Source organism: Myxocyprinus asiaticus, chromosome 30 (assembly GCF_019703515.2).
Source record: "Myxocyprinus asiaticus isolate MX2 ecotype Aquarium Trade chromosome 30, UBuf_Myxa_2, whole genome shotgun sequence".
In the NCBI taxonomy this organism is placed as follows: Eukaryota; Metazoa; Chordata; class Actinopteri; order Cypriniformes; family Catostomidae; genus Myxocyprinus; species Myxocyprinus asiaticus.
Window position 1 is genome coordinate 8,988,361 of NC_059373.1, and position 16,547 is coordinate 9,004,907.

General features: G+C 38.7%; 1 protein-coding gene and 1 long non-coding RNA gene across 2 annotated transcripts in view; one reads left to right on the forward strand and one right to left on the reverse strand.

Annotated features, from left to right (window-relative positions):
* LOC127421015 (ephrin-A3-like) overlaps positions 1–16,547 on the forward strand; it is a 188,314-nt gene that overhangs the window by 112,759 nt on the left and 59,008 nt on the right. The gene's annotated exons all lie outside the window — the stretch shown is intronic.
* The window catches only part of LOC127421027 (uncharacterized), a 37,007-nt gene that overhangs the window by 7,982 nt on the left and 12,478 nt on the right, over positions 1–16,547 (reverse strand). The window contains exon 3 of the long non-coding RNA XR_007893925.1: positions 8,029–8,057. This is a non-coding gene — a long non-coding RNA (uncharacterized LOC127421027). The remainder of the gene's footprint in view (positions 1–8,028; positions 8,058–16,547) is intronic.

The window sequence follows — 16,547 nt, forward strand, 5'->3', positions numbered from 1 at the left end:
GAGGCTTACTACCACCCCTGGAGTTGCGAATTCAAATCCAGGGTGTGCTGAGTGATTTCAGCCAGGTCTCCTAAGCAACCAAATTGGCCCGGTTGCTAGGGAGTGTAGAGTCACGTGGGGTAACCTCCTTGTGGTCGCGATTAAGTGGTTCTTGCTCTCAATGGGGCGCATGGTAAGTTGTGCGTGGATCGCGGAAAGTAGCATGAGCCTACAGATGTTGTGAGTCTCCACAGTGTCATGCACAATGAGCCACGTGATAAGATGTGCGGATTGACTGTCTCAGAAGCGGAGGCAACTGAGACTTGTCCTTCGCCACCCAGATTGAGGTGAGTAACCGCACCACCACGAAGGCATTCCAGAATTGCGGAGAAAAGGGGATAAAAAAAATAAATTAAAAAAATACAAATATTATTTAAAAAAGAGGATATCTGGAGCCGATACAAAGTTTTATTTCATCTCAGGCTGCGCGTGCTTCTTCCCTCTCTCACTCTTGGCGTACGCAGGAAAATGTCCTCTCGCTAGACAAGCAAACTCAGCAAAGTAGGTATGAAATCACTTTGGGGGTGGTGCAGGAATCGGGTTTCCAAACGTTTGAAAGTCCCTATGGATGTTTTCACATTTGAGTCTTCTTTAAATCCGTGTGTGCTTGTACGTAATTTTTCCAGTGTGCAGACTTTTTCAAGAGCAGGCTAGCCGCCTCAGGTGAGTCAAGTCCTGTGTTTCACCGGACCATGTCAACGTGTTAATTTTGCTCATCAAAAAATGTATGCTTTTGAGAAAGTAGCCTAGAAAATTACTGTTTTAGTCTAGGTATGCAATTTTTTAAATCTGCTGATTTACTTTTCAACAAGTTGCCGACTGCTTAACGGGTTAAACTATCTTTTATTCTGTGTGCACATCATGTTTAGAATACATTAGGTTTATTTTAGGCTACATCACAGGTCTATTTTTTCTATCCTATAGCTACTTTTTTTTTTTTTTTTTTTACATCGTAACTGTTATTGGTTAACGTTCTTTACTGAACAGCTGTCATATTAGATCAATGGCTAATGCACGACTGCACGTTGTGAAATACGCGCAACTTTTCAGCACATTTTTTTTCTCTAGTAGATTTTGCTTAGCCTACCAGTTAATTATTTTCAACAATGTCCTGACTGTTTTAATATGTTAAGTAACTTTTACTTGGTGAATTCCATTTAGAACAGGCTGTGTTGCTCTGTTGGTCCTGCACTATTCATTCAATTGTTTTCAATAAATATGCCTGTTAAATATTCACTAACAGTGAATGCGTGTCATGTTCTATATTTAATGTACAATGAACATAATGCAAGGTGAGCACGTTGCCACTTTTCATTGGAATTTAGCATCGGATTTGGAATAGATTAGGTATTTTAAATGGGTTGCATAAACACTTTTTTGTATTGTTTTCTGAAGGTTGGTTTCTTTTTAGACTAGTCAACTTAAAAAATGTCATTTAAACGCCAGTGAAATTAGTCGTTCCGCACATCCTAGCATGTGTACAAATGTACAAAAAAATAGAGTTTAAACAACATGACCGTTTTTTACCAAAAATGAGAAGAAAGCAGGTCTTTTTTGTCTTATATTTTAATGCAAAGACATAGAGAAAAGCCTAAATATCTTATACTGTGCACCAAACACAACATTTCCATTTGTAAAAAATGTCATTTAAACTCTACAACTTCAGTCATTTTTACACATTCATAAATTGTGGATTCTGTTTTGTGCATACCTATAAACTTGTCAGTGCATCTCCCCACATTTTTTCTTGGTTGAACGCAACATAACTGAAATAAACCCATATGAATCGAATTGAAAGTTTGTGAATCAGAGTCAAACTTCTCTTTCTCCATCATAAGGACTCTGTCTCTTCAGTTCAGCAGAGCCCTGCCCATGCACGTGAGAAAAATCTCCGAAACGGGACACAATTTTTATTAACATAAATGACATTTATACTGAAAGTGAAAGTGATGTCTCCTAAGCAAGTCAAGAAAATGAAGAGAACATTGTTATTAAAACAGGTGTGACATTTGTGGTGTAGGTTCACAAAAGCAACACAAAGCAGAAAAATATCATACGCAAACTGTTTCGCACGATGTAATAGAAGTAATACGTTTTAACTCCACAAAATGAAGCACTATAATTATTTGTATTTTTTTATTTTTTGCAAGGGGTTTATATTTATTTGATATTTATTTTCTGCAAGAAGTGTTTACATAATTCTGGATATATTCTGGAAGAAGTGTTAGATTTATGCATTTTTTTTTTGTTCTTTTTTACTTGCGCATAATACTTTATGTTGTTTTGCTTTGGGAAGATCTTGAGTTTCTTGAGGAAAGTTTATAGTAATATTGGTCAACAAGATATTTTTGTCCTTTGACTAGTGTCAAGCTCCAAATAAAGAGAAAAGAATATAAGAGGAAATATTTGGAAGTATTTAAATCACTGACAGAATTTCCCAAAAATAGACAATACAATATGGTTATTTAATACATGAGCCTATTTTTATTGATTTTCCCCCAAAAATTACTGTATCGGGATTTGTGATATATATCATTATCGTGATATAAAATTGCTCATATTGTGACCAGTGTTGGGTGTAATGCATTACAAAGTAATGTGTTACTGTAATCTAATTTCACGGTAATGCAGTAATGTAATGTGTTGCTTTTTAAATTAAGTAATCTGATTACATTTACAGACATGAATCAAATTACGTTACTTGGATTAAACATTTCTTGCTAAGACAATAATATTAATTAAGTAGAATGCATTTTAAAATGTATTACATTCCTATGTTAGTACAGCTATGGGTGTTGCTGTGTCAGCTAATGAGCCAGTGCTCTAACAAACCACCATGGCATAGAGTACACATATCGAGGCGATGGCAGATGAGTGAGCGCTGTTACTATGGACGCAGCGGAGTGTAGTTGTTTATTCAAATTGAAAACGAAAGCGAAGCATCTCAAGTTTTCATGTGCTCACAATCAATCTCAGCGAGCGTTGTGTCAGCGTGCTCCTGGCCCTGACTGGAGGAGAGAGGCACGCAAGGCTGGGCCGGCGATAAATCCTCCTCAAATCTTACGCGCTCTACCCCATCCTCGAGGGCCTCCCTCGTGTGTCCCTGTGCAGCTGCCGAGGGAGGAGAGGGGATCGGCTTCGGGCGTATATGGAAAACGGTGCTCGTTCCCGTCTGACAGAGTGATATATCACTCAAAAGGTGGAAACATTTGTGGAACGATGTCTTGAAAAGACGTCGCTAAGCAAACAGCTCTTTTATGTTCTTTATGTACTGTACACAATAAAACACAAACACAATGCAATAGCATTACAGATGCGCAAGTGATTAAGGATACTCAGTTCGTTCGATTACAAGCAGGTAGGTAGAAATAATCCACTCGTACTGCACATGTACACACAAACAGACATACTGTACATGCACACATACACATGCATGATGCAACACACAAGCAAACCTGTATATTCACACTGAAAAGAAACAACAAGCATTCAAATACACAATGGATTTACTATCAAAGCTGTTTGCAAATGTTTTCAGAAATGTTTTCAGTTCAGTATTCTTTTTCTGTCTTTCACACTAACACAAACATAGGTAAAGAAGCATACTGTACACATACATGCCATGCACAGCTAAGAAGATTGTAGATAGCGGACACACACACACAAACAAACACACACACACACACACACACACACAAACAAACACACACACACACACACACTTGAAAATACTACTACAGCATATTTGAGATAAGGAAGTTAAGTTGCATTTTTAGAAATGCATTGGAGATGCATTTAGAAACTTTAGCCAAGTTTCTTGTACTTAAAGTACTTAAAGAGCTATTGGTGATTGGTGTAATGTTTGTATTTTTCGCAGGTTTGATGTGTTTTAAAAAATAATGTCAAAGTAAAGTAATTAGTAATCTGATTACATTTCACATGGAGTGATCATTAAAGTAATCCGATTACAATTTTAGATAAGTAATCAGTAGTTGATAACTTTTTTGAAAGTAACTTACCCAACACTTGTCGTGACAAAGATTTTGGTCATATCACCTAACCCTAATAAATACAATGAAATGAACTAATATTGGCCTCAGACAGATAGTATGGTAAGGGTCATTGTATTCCTCCTGCATATGACATGAAGTCAGAGTATTTTCAATATTCATATTATACTAACTTAAAATATTATAATAGTATACTTTATCTAACAAGAATCGAAATAATGACATGTACAAGTACAGTATGTACAGCTGGAAACAGGGACCATGCTAAGCCAGTTCCAGTCTCTGGTATGTGAATTTGCAACCACATATTTGTCAATATATCTTGAAATATATGTTGTTAAACCCCTTCTCATTTTTAATGGAGGGTTTAAAGTGCCTCACTGTAACCCAGATTTTTTGCTTTTTTAAAGAAAAGAGGGTTAAGTAGAAATACATTTTTGTGGTAACCAACATTATGCCACAAATGCTGGTGACTGAGCTTAACTTGTATTGAACCCGGAATATTCCTTTAAATCAGAAACAATATTAAAACATCTCATAACGCAAGCGTCATAACGCTCTCATACTTCAGATTCTAGGAATGATCAGAAAACTAGTCTAATGTTTAACTTTATCTTTAGGAAGTTTTATGGAAATAAAAAGCATGTTAAATCTCATTATGACATTCACTATGTTGCTTCATTTTATACTGCTGCAAAATAATCTTGAATCCCCACCTCCCCCTTTTCTCTCTCTTTCTGTTTTCCTCAGAGTTTGTCATTTTTCATCTGTCTCTCCCATCTTAATCTTTGTCCTCTCTGCTGTCTCTGATTCCATTCATCATCTCGGCTGTGGCCTCCCGGTGAAGGTTACTGGCACAGGATAGAAGGATGGAGAAAACAAGAGGGCAGAGAGATGACTGTGTGGAGTGACAGAGAGAGCTGGAATCTCTCCTCTCTTACTCTTTCTCTTCTATCTTCATCCCTCCAGCTGCCCATTGACACCTCTCTCCATCCTTCTTTACCCCATATTCTTGTCATTCTCCCTCTCTGATGATCAATGATGAGCCCGAAGGAGAGTGACAGCTGTCTGACACACAAATTGGGTCCAGCAATGACCCATGTCTGTGTGAGTTAGTGGTATTAGCCAGAGAAAGTAAAAATATAAAAGTTACGCTACCTTCTAAGAGACTACCTTTCAAGGGACTGAATGTTTTTGTGTCCATCTGTGCTGTTTTTTGTTTCTTTTTATAAATACACACCAGACTGAAGTCTTGAACTCTCATGCCGCATCTTGCGCAAAAGCAACACATTTTTAACATGTCATGTCCTTTACTTCGCACCTCGAGACATCGGCTTTGCTTTCCATTTAAAAACAAGAATGCTACACAAATAGTGCTCCGCACAGTGGACTCAACTCACATTGATCTCAAGTTGAGTTTGTGGCTAACGTTGCGCTATAATCTAATAAGCATCACAGTTTGTAAGGAACAGACTCAAACACAAAGAGGCAACAAAACAGGGCTTTATTAAAGAAAACAAAAATACAACCAAAACACATGATGAAGAAAAACACAAAAACTGAACCAAAAACTTTGCAAACTAAACATGGCTAAGACACTGGCACCAACTAGAACCAACCAACAGAGTAACACACACAAAACAATCTGGCACAGGCGTGAACAACAGAGGAGCTTATATAGGGGAGCAAACAAGGAGGGTAACAAGGAAGGCAGGTGCAACTAATGAACTAATAACAAGGCAAACGAGAGGGCGGGGAATCACTCAAGACAGAAGAGCATGTGGCAATGAAAAAACCCAAACAAAGCCACATGCTCACACACATGACAACATGATACAAGTGTCAGGATTCAGTCACAAAACGATACAAACCAAGTGACAGGATCCTGACACTATGACAAGACACAAGAACACATGGCTATGAAAACAAATCTAAAGCCATGTGTTCACATAAGACAAAAAACATGGATGGCAGAATCCAGCCACAAAAACTATAAACTAAACAAACAGAAGTGGCTGGATCCTGACAATAAGGATAAAAATACAAAATACAAACAAATATTGGATAATAGACTGAACTACTTTTGTATTTCAGTTTTGTATGTAATATAAGTTTACTTATAATTAACATTTCTCTCTCCTCCTTCACCATCTTTGATACATTTTGCCTCAGAATTTGGCCATAAACTAGGTATCTGAGGAAACATAGTTAAATTACCTACTTTTTTTAAACTCAGTACATTTACATTCACTTGAAAAGTTTGATTTCAGTCAGACTGAAATAATAATTAGTTTAAGTCTTTTTAAAACTTAATATTTAATGCTTTAGTCAGACTGAAATCGTACCATTTTTTTCGAAGACTAACAGACCTAGATTATGTGATTATAGCTCGGATTCCTCCAGCATGTATTCGTGTTTATAAGGGCTGGGCAATACGATGAAATAAAGATTTTACATGATCATGATATGTAAATATCCATGTGTGCGTCATAGACGTATCTATCAGTGGGCAGGGCTTCACGTGAGACTGAGAGAATTGAAGAGACATGGACAGGGTTTTTCAAGCATTGAAAATTTCAATGAAATTCCAAAAATTCAATGACAATGATCTTGCGCTCAGCACTTCATAAGTGCTACATTTGCTTCTCATCTCACACGTGCATCTTTGTATCACATGAGTGTCATGCGCTATCACTGGAGCATGCAAATGCACGAGTTCAGTAGGCTTTCTGAGATTTGTGCTCCAGATACAGGAGAGCACAGAGCGGGATCACTCGTGGCGAAGACCACAAATCTTACCTGGCACGTTTGAATTCTACTGATTTATTTATTTTTTTATACCTTAAAATATGGTGGTAATCAGACAGCTTGACAGCCCAACAGTCTAACCACCACTGTCGAGGAAAACACCAACAACACTTTTATGTGCCAAAATGGGTTTTTAAATTAAACATCATCACCTTAAAATTCTGTTCAAATAATATTAGATATTAGGAAACACACCGACCATGTTTGCCTTCAGATATTCATATATTCTTTATAGAGATGATTTAAATCATTAATTGTTTATTTTCTTGGAATTAATTTTACTTGCGTATTAAATTTCTTTATTGCATTGCTTTGAGAAGATGTTGAGTTTCTTGAGGAAAATGTATAATAGTAATAATATTGATCAACATCATACCAGACTGAAATGTGGCATAATGCGAAATTTAGTATTATGGTAAGGTTGATTTAAAAAATAATTTGAGTGTTTTTTTAATTTTTTTATTATTATTGTCAAGTTCCAAATAAAGAGAAAATTATAAAAGATGAAGTAGTGTTTTATTTATTTTTTTAGATATTTAATTCATTGACTGGATTATCCCAAATAGACATAAAAATATGGTTATTTAATATATAAAACCATTTTTATCGATTTTCCAGAAAGAAATAAAATAAATACTATATCGAGATATATAGTGTTATCATGATATAAAATTATTCATATGGTGAAAAAAGATTTTGGTCATATCGCCCACCCCCAGCGTTAACTGAATCACAATTGGACCTGCCGTTGTACACATGCATGCTCCGAAAAACAGGTGATGTGTATTACCGGCACTTTCTATGCTGATGTCGTTCCTTCATATTTTGATTACACATTTTGTTGTGCATACTTGGACAAACAGAGGAAGGCTGCAGCTCGACTATGCAAAACCTGCTGTATCTCTATCATAACTGCACATATAAATGTACAGTCAGTCTTTGTGTGGGGAGCAGGCCTTTGCCTAAAATCCTGCCTCCATAGGCATCTCAATAGGTTTTGAAACAGAGCAAAAGAGTCTCTTAAGTGGAAATATAATAATATAGAAATGTTCTAGTAATTTTCTTGAAGTTGATGGAGCTCAAATACAGGTACCGCAGCCCAGGAAAAGCAATTAAATAAAGCGCTGGTTTACATTACTCTCAATTTGCTTCAGAAAGGAGGGCCACTCACCTTAATAAATTATGTGATGGCTGTTGTTTCTGTAGAGGTAGTGCACAGTAATAAAGCATGGAAAGAGAGAAAAAAAAAACATTAGATTAATAAGTCATTCAGTGTTGATGAAAAATAATAAACATACTCCCTTTGTGATATGTATAATGGTACATTAGGGCATGGAATGTGTATTTTAGTGTGTTATTCCACTGTTCCACTACTTTTCTGTGAATATAATGAAAGTTTGTGTGAAATACTGCTAAGGGCTTTTCACATACAAACAAATTTGTTGTGCTTTTGTTTCATGAATAAAGCAAAGTGTGTCCATGTTCTGTCCTCACAATCATGGTCATACACAGCTCTGTAATAACATGGCGTTAGCTCGCCCTCTGGCACAGATGCTGTCCGCTCACATTGGCAGCTGCTCCCATTTGCTCAGCTCATCACAAATAACCTCAGACGTTAAGCCATTGCTTTCCTCATCTAAATTAGCAAAGTGTTTCAATTGTCTCTGTGCACCTGGAACATGCAAATCACCATTGCTTCCCTGTATGGATTGAGCCTTTGTTGGCTGTCTCGTGGGACTGAGCGCATGCTTTGACCAAGGTTAGCCAAGACTGAGCTCAGGGTAGTTCAGCAAACATAAGCTCACAGCAAAACAACTTGATGGAACCCTGTTATCAACCCCTTACAACAAATTACTGACAAGCACCATCAGAAATTTTTTTCATCAATTTATGCATGAACAGATTTCCCACTAATGCTACTGCAACCTCTGAGACACAGGTTTTGTTACTGTAGGAACCATAAAACCATAAACAATTGGTTAGTGCAACTCAGAAATTGCATTTTCACTCTAAAATTGCATGTTTAATCCACTGACGGTTAGGTTTAGGGTTTGGGAGTAGGTTTTATAAAATATGCATTCCTGCATACTGTATTACATTGTTTACAACTAAAAAAAGAGAGAAACTTGCTTTTGGTGCTACTCTGTGGACATTTAATCTGAAACTGAAGCTCATACATGCCCATACATTCAACAGCAGTTCCAGCTTCGACCACTGGGGGGGCAGTTATTCGAATTTCAGTAAGTACAGACCCATTTTAGCAGCAAAACTTTCGATCTGCTGTTGCCAAATTCACAGTATGATAAATTTGGTTCAGCATGGAGTAAACTTCACTTCTTTTCCTGTTTACTACCATCTGTTACGGTATGTGTCAGGAGGAACCCAACTGCAGACAGTCAGCTCTTCAAAATTATTTATTAAAGGAAATATATACAAAAACTACCCATGAAAGGGCAAAACTAAAAAAATAAATAAAAAAAACACAACAGAGGTGCTATCAATAAACTGAAAATCAAAACCAACAAGGACCAAACATGACCGACCAAGAGAATAAACAGACTGAAACAAGAGGAAGATTCCAGCACAGGACAGATGCTGCCTTCATATGCTATCAGAATGATCATACTTCGCACTTCTGAAGTGGTAATTAAGAGTACGTCGTGTTCACTTTGTTGTCGGAAATAACAGGAAACATGGACAACGCCAGGTTCATTCATACATATTTCTTGAGGAACTTTTATTTTGACACCATAATACATATCACTCAGTTAGCTTGCTGATGATAATGGAATTTTGGTCAAATACAAGCTATTTTCATGGTGTAAAAGTTTACAAAATGCATCAAATGGTTGCATAAATGAATATGACTGAAACTGCAAGTGTTAACAATTAGCTGTATTTAGAAAAAATAATAAAACCTGTCATTCACTACAGAAACCATATTTTCCTCTGCCTTGTTGAAAGTTTATGACTCCTCCCATCTCAGAAACTCAGGTATCAAAATTATCTCCGAGTTTCCCAGTCGAAATTATGACTTGAAGATTCTTTCATGTGCAACTTCAGAGTGGGAAACTCGTATTTACGATAATTCCAATAGCACATGAAGGCAGGAAGAGCAAATTAACAGAAGATCAGAGAAACAAGGTGGCAGGGCCAGGGAACAAGGCAGAGAACAAACAAGAGGGCCAGAGGAACACATGGACACAAAATAACAGAAATGAAACAGTAATACATATGTGTCAGGATCCTGCCAGTAAACAAGAAACCAGACAGAGGACAGGATCCTGACACCATCATCCCAATAATGCTATACTTTGTTGTTCAAAAGTATACATTTTTTAAGGACAATGTGAACTCAAATTTGACCCTACATACTACATACAGTATTCTTAAGGGGATTTTTATTTTTATTTTTTCATAATTTTTCATCATATCTTTCTCTGCCTCAGAAAGAACATTTCTGCTGATGTAATATTAACCAACCAGAAAAGGAAAGTTTAAAGAGAATGTTGGTTTGACAAAGCTTTTTCTGAATGTTTAAAAATGTTTCAAGTAACCTAAAAGTTTAAAGGTTATATAGCATGGATGTATGGATGGATGTATGGATGGATGGACGGATGGATGGACGGACGAATGGATTAATGGATGGATGGATGGATTTTGCAAAACCCCTAACCCAAGTTTGTAAGGTCCAGTCAAATTCCATTGAATAAAATAGAAAAGTCCTGCTCTACGTAACAGAAGATACTGTAAATATTTTGTGAATGCTGTTTCATGTTGTCTTGAAAGTCCAATCTTTCCAATCCTTTTTACCTCAAACTGTGCTGTATATGTGTGCCAGGTGTGGAACCACTTACGTAGCAAACAGATTAACATAAAGTGACACATTAGTCTTCACCAATTAAGCTGGTAAAGGCTGTAAATCTGGAAAGCAGCGTCTGGAGAGAAATGACTTGCTGTCCAGCACACAGCTTTATTAGTGTATTAAATTTCAGTGTGTTTCAGCTTTAATGTTTCAATTTAAAGGCTCTTTCGCTCACATACATGCATTAAAATGGATGGGTGTTATCTAACGTTAGACACGTAACCTCAAACAGGGGGTGACTCTGCATGCATCAGTGCCCAGACAGTCTCCTTTAGACTTCATACACTCTCCTGCATACACAAGTTGATTTCTCTCCCTGTTCACTCTTTCTCCCATACTGTCTGCTTTCTTATTTGTCTCTCTCTCTCTCAGCAATATTAATCACTCTGTATACCAGCAGTGAAGATCTCACCACACTGGTGAGATCTCTCAGACTCTCATCTTGAAGGTCATGGCCATTACACAATACCCATGTTCATTATTAACATTTTCCTTCTTGATCGCTCCTTCTCTGTCGGCATGTTTTGGGTGTTTTCTACTCTCGTCTTTTCTCGTATCACTGTTCCACACTGTCTTTTTCTCTTTTGTTCTACCTGCTAACCTAAGCGGTGTATCCATATCTCGCAGACCTTCAAAATTTCTTCCAAAAACAAATATCTGAAGTTTTTCTAGGATGCCTAAATTTTTCTCCAGAACACAGTGTGGCGACACATGTGGAATATTTCTCCAGAAATATATTTCTCCTTCGTTTTGGTGTCTTGCATTAAGACACAAAACGAAAATATGAGGAAAAAATTACAGTGTTTTCATGTTTTTGTGTCGAGTTTCATTTCACAAGGAGATGGAGACTGACTTTTCTAATGTAACACATTGACCTTTGCGGTTACTGTGTAAGGACAGAACTTTTTTTCATATAGAAAAAATGCAAAATATACAGTAGTTTCATGGACAATAAGAATTAGCTATTTATGGATGGTAATTTCTATTATGTTTTTAAAATATTTCAAAAACACACAAACACAAAAAAACTTTGCCTTGAAGTATAGCTGAAGAAGGAAAGCTTTCGACCCATTTAGGGAAAATTCAACAAAATAAATGTTTTTTATATTTAATAACTATGCAGTAATACCTCATTTTTGGAAAATCAGTAAATATAGTACTTTGCAAATGAGAGGTACATACAGTAATGTTATTTTCTTTTTATTTGAAACATGTTTTTAGTGCTAAACAGCGCAAGTTCTCTTGTGAATGCCAAAGTAATTGTGAACAAGCTTCTCTCATAGCACTTAAAACTGATGTGGAACGGATGTCAGGATTTTCAGTGAAAAATTACTTAAATTCCAGGTCATTTCTCGCATGGAATATAACACATGAGCCACGTAAAGCAGTCCTGTCCACTGATAGCTCTGTGGAAATATCTCTACTGGACGACGCATATGCCATCACACCACCCAGCCCTACTCACGTCATTCTTGCATGAAGCCATTGGTGAGGACATGCGGTTCAGGTTGCTAAACCTTTCCTGGAACTCTGCTGTGTTTACACAGTATTCATGTCTAAATAGCCTCCTCCCTTATCTCTCACCTTCTTTTTCTCTCATCTACCTTTCTCTATCTTTCCTTTCGTCTCGTCCATATCTGGAAACAAGCTGCTCCACCTCTGACTTCCTCATTTCCATCCATCCCTGGGCTTATCTGCTCCACCTGTATCCCTCCTTCATCTTCCTCCTCTGTCTCTGCCCAGTTCCTATGAACAACAGGCTCTCTCTGGCTGTATCTCTCTCGTTTGTCCTCTGTATGTCTGTCTCTCTTTCATTCTGTCCCGTTTTCCCAGGTGTAATGAGAGATGGCTGCATTGAGCCGGGTCAGTGCCTTTCTTTCCATTTGTCTCTTTAAGAAAAAGTACAGCAGAGTTAGGGAAGGGAGATTAGCCACATCAGACCACAGTAGCCTCAGTGCACACTGGGCAGTCAGGGTATTTTTAGATGACTATTTCACATTCTGCAGGTCTCACAGATTCAGCTTTGACTGCACACACACACACACACACCACACACATCCACGCACTGAGAAAGAAAAAGGTTAACCTGCATGCCAGGACAAATAGAAATATACAAACAGACAGAAAAATCGCTCACAACTTCCTGAGGTGGGAGTAAACAGCTGTATCAGTGTGACCAGAGGCAAACACACACACACACACACACACACACCTCACAGTAGCATTCTCTTTATGGCTGTAATGATGGTCTCATTACAGTAGCTGTTCCTGCTGATCTTAGCTGGTTTAAACTGGTCTAGCTGGTATCCCAGCCTGGCCAAGCTAGTGTTCAGGTGTTCGGCAGCTGGTCAAGTGTTCAAAACCCCTCTAAGAGCAGCAAAATTGGCCAGACCAACCAGTTTGGCCTGACTGGGAAACCATTAAACTAGTTTAGGCTGGTTTAAGCTGTTTTTGTCGCAGCTTTTCCCAAACCGAGTCAGCTGCCTTGCTGTTTATTGCCAACATAGGAATCCTAACCAAAATGGAACCTCCTAAGGGGCTGAATTGGAATGCCCTACATACAAACTTAGTCTCATAGAATGAATGTTACTATAAATAATGTTTTTCTAACTGACATTTCCGTGCAACATTCTACATTTCGCCGCAGTTTCCTGGTTAAAATTAACACTAGAGGAGCTACAACAACTGTGCAATTTTTCCCCTTTCACACAAATCACGAGTACAACATGTCAGGGAGGTGTAGAAACAGGACCCAAGAGCAGAGGGAAACAGTTCAATAGGATATATTAAACAACAAAAACAGTTCGTCTCAAACAAACAACAAGCCCTGACGAGATTCTCCCCCGAGACGCGGGCAGAGACCGAGGAATCGTCCTCCACAGGAATAGGGCTTCAGTACAGGTGAAGGCGGCAGCAAACGAGAGGGTAACCACACCTGTACAGACAGGTAACAAACAGACACGCGAGCAAGCTCCAGCTATACAAGAGAGCACAGTTAACACTTGACAGCAAACAATGCCTTTGCATTTGACAGTAACTAACAATGATCCGTCATCGAACATGACACATGAGGGGATTTAAATAAGCAGGGAAACAAACAAGGGACAGGTGTCGCTCACAGCTGAAGGTTGTAATGATCAGCGCTCCCTTGGAAACAATCAGGGCTCCCATTGAAACTGATTCAGCATGCCAGCGGCACCTGAAAACACATTATGGCAAAACGTAAACACGCTTTGACAAAAACAGACAGGGGACAATGATGCCACAGTGACATCACCGGAGAGCGCACAGCGGTAACGCGCACGGAGGTCCCAAACAACCGGACCCGTGCACTCACACAAAAGGGGTTCACAAAACACAGAGGCAGGCCGATACTGTCATTGACACCATCAGGCAGAACCCCAAGCTGGCAAGGTGACCGGACCGTGACACAACGGCTGATTATATAAACTTTATAAACACTTATTTTTTGCACTGTTACTCACTGACTGCTATGTTATGATATCAAAGCTCTTTTACTCTAATGCATCATTTGAAAAGCGATGCATTTTAATGCATGTATTACAGACCCACTTACATTTACACACTTATTCCAACATGATTAGCTTGCACGGCATGTCACCTAATAGCTGTTGGACTTTGGACTCAGAAGACCGAGGATTGAGCCTAGCCAAATACGCAAGCTGACACATGAGACAAAAGTGCCATAGAAGCGACACGAATTGAGGTGGTTGCTTCAGAAAATGTGCTTTTCATGTCGCATTTGGTTAGGTTTAGGTGTTGGTTTAGAGTAGGGATGTCTGTTTTGTTAACCTTTCATTTGATTTTCATTTCGATCCTTCCGACGGGTGAATATCCGCAAAGCCGTCCAGACGGTATTCCGGGCCGCGTCATCAGAGCGTGCGCGAACCAGCTGGCTGGTGTTTTTACGGACATTTTCAACCTTTCCCTCTCTTTGTCTGTAGTCCCCACATGCTTTAAAACATCCACCATTGTGCCTGTTCCAAAACAATCAAAAATAACTTGTTTAAATGACTGGCGTCCTGTTGCTCTGACCCCCATCATCAGCAAATGCTTTGAGAGACTAATCAGAGATTACATCTGCTCTGTCTTGCCACTCAATCTTGACCTGCTGCAGTTTGCTTACCGCAACAACCGCTCCACTGATGATGCCATTGCATCTACAATACACACTGCTCTCTCCCACCTGGAAAAAAAGAACACTTATGTGAGAATGCTGTTTGTAGACTACAGCTCAGCATTCAACACCATAGTGCCCTCTAAGCTAGATGAGAAACTCCGGGCTCTGGGCTTAAACAGCTCGCTGTGTAGCTGGATCCTGGACTTCCTGTCAAACAGACGCCAGGTGGTTAGAATAGGCAGCAACATCTCCTCATCACTGATCCTCAACACTGGAGCCCCACAGGGCTGTGTTCTCAGCCCACTACTGTATTCCTTGTACACACATGACTGTGTGGCAACACATAGCTCCAATGCCATCATTAAGTTTGCTGATGACACGACGGTGGTAGGTCTGATCACTGACAATGATGAAACAGCCTACAGAGAGGAGGTGCACACTCTGACACACCGGTGTCAGGAGCACAACCTCTCCCTCAACGTCAGTAAGACAAAGGAGCTTGTGGTGGACTTCAGAAGAAAAGACAGAGAACACAGTCCCATCACCATCAACGGAGCACCAGTGGAGAGAGTCAGCAGCTTCAAGTTCCTGGGTGTCCACATCACTGAGGAACTCACATGGTCCGTCCACACTGAAGTCGTTGTGAAGAAGGCTCATCAGCGCCTCTTCTTCCTGAGACAGCTGAGGAAGTTTGGAATGAACCGCCACATCCTCACACGGTTCTACACCTGCACTGTAGAGCGCATCCTGACTGGCTGTATCTCCGCCTGGTACGGCAATAGCACCGTCCACAACCGCAAAGCACTGCAAAGGGTGGTGCGAACTGCCAAACACATCATCGGAGGTGAGCTTCCCTCCCTCCAGGAAATATATACAAGGCGGTGTGTGAAAAAAGCTCGGAGGATCATCGGAGACTCCAGCCACCCGAGCCATGGGCTGTTCTCACTGCTACCATCAGGTAGGCGGTATCGCAGCATCAGGACCCGCACCAGCCGACTCCATGATAGCTTCTTCCCCCAAGCAATCAGACTTCTGAACTCTTGATCTCTCATGATCAATATACATCAGCACTGCACTTTATTACTCTTATTCTTATATCTCACACCGGCCTGTCATAAATTATATTATTATTATATTATGTCTCTCTTAACAACTGACTATCAACCGACAGCCTGAATGTCAATACAGTACAATACTGTACATTATATATATATATATATATATATATATATATATATATATATATATATATATATATATATATATTTTTTTTTTTATATATATATATATATATTTTAATTTTTAATTTTTATTGAATAATGTGTATCTATATAGTAAAAAACAAAAAAACAAAGTCAAAAACAGCGTATTGTATACTGTACAGTGTATGTTATTATTTGTATATTGTTGAGTGTAATTATGTGTATAACAGATGTTTAAATTGTGTTGTGTTAATTTGATGTTATTGTAAATTGGTATATGTCTCATCACTGTCACGACTGCTATGTTGATTGGAACTGCACCCAAGAATTTCACACACCATTGCACTTGTGTATATGGCTGTGTGACAATAAAGTGATTTGATTTGATTTGATTTGATTTGATTTGATTTTGATATTTTTTTAAGCAATTCAAATGACTGAGGTCAATAAATGTAATAAGCTTCCCTCGTCTCGTTCCAAAC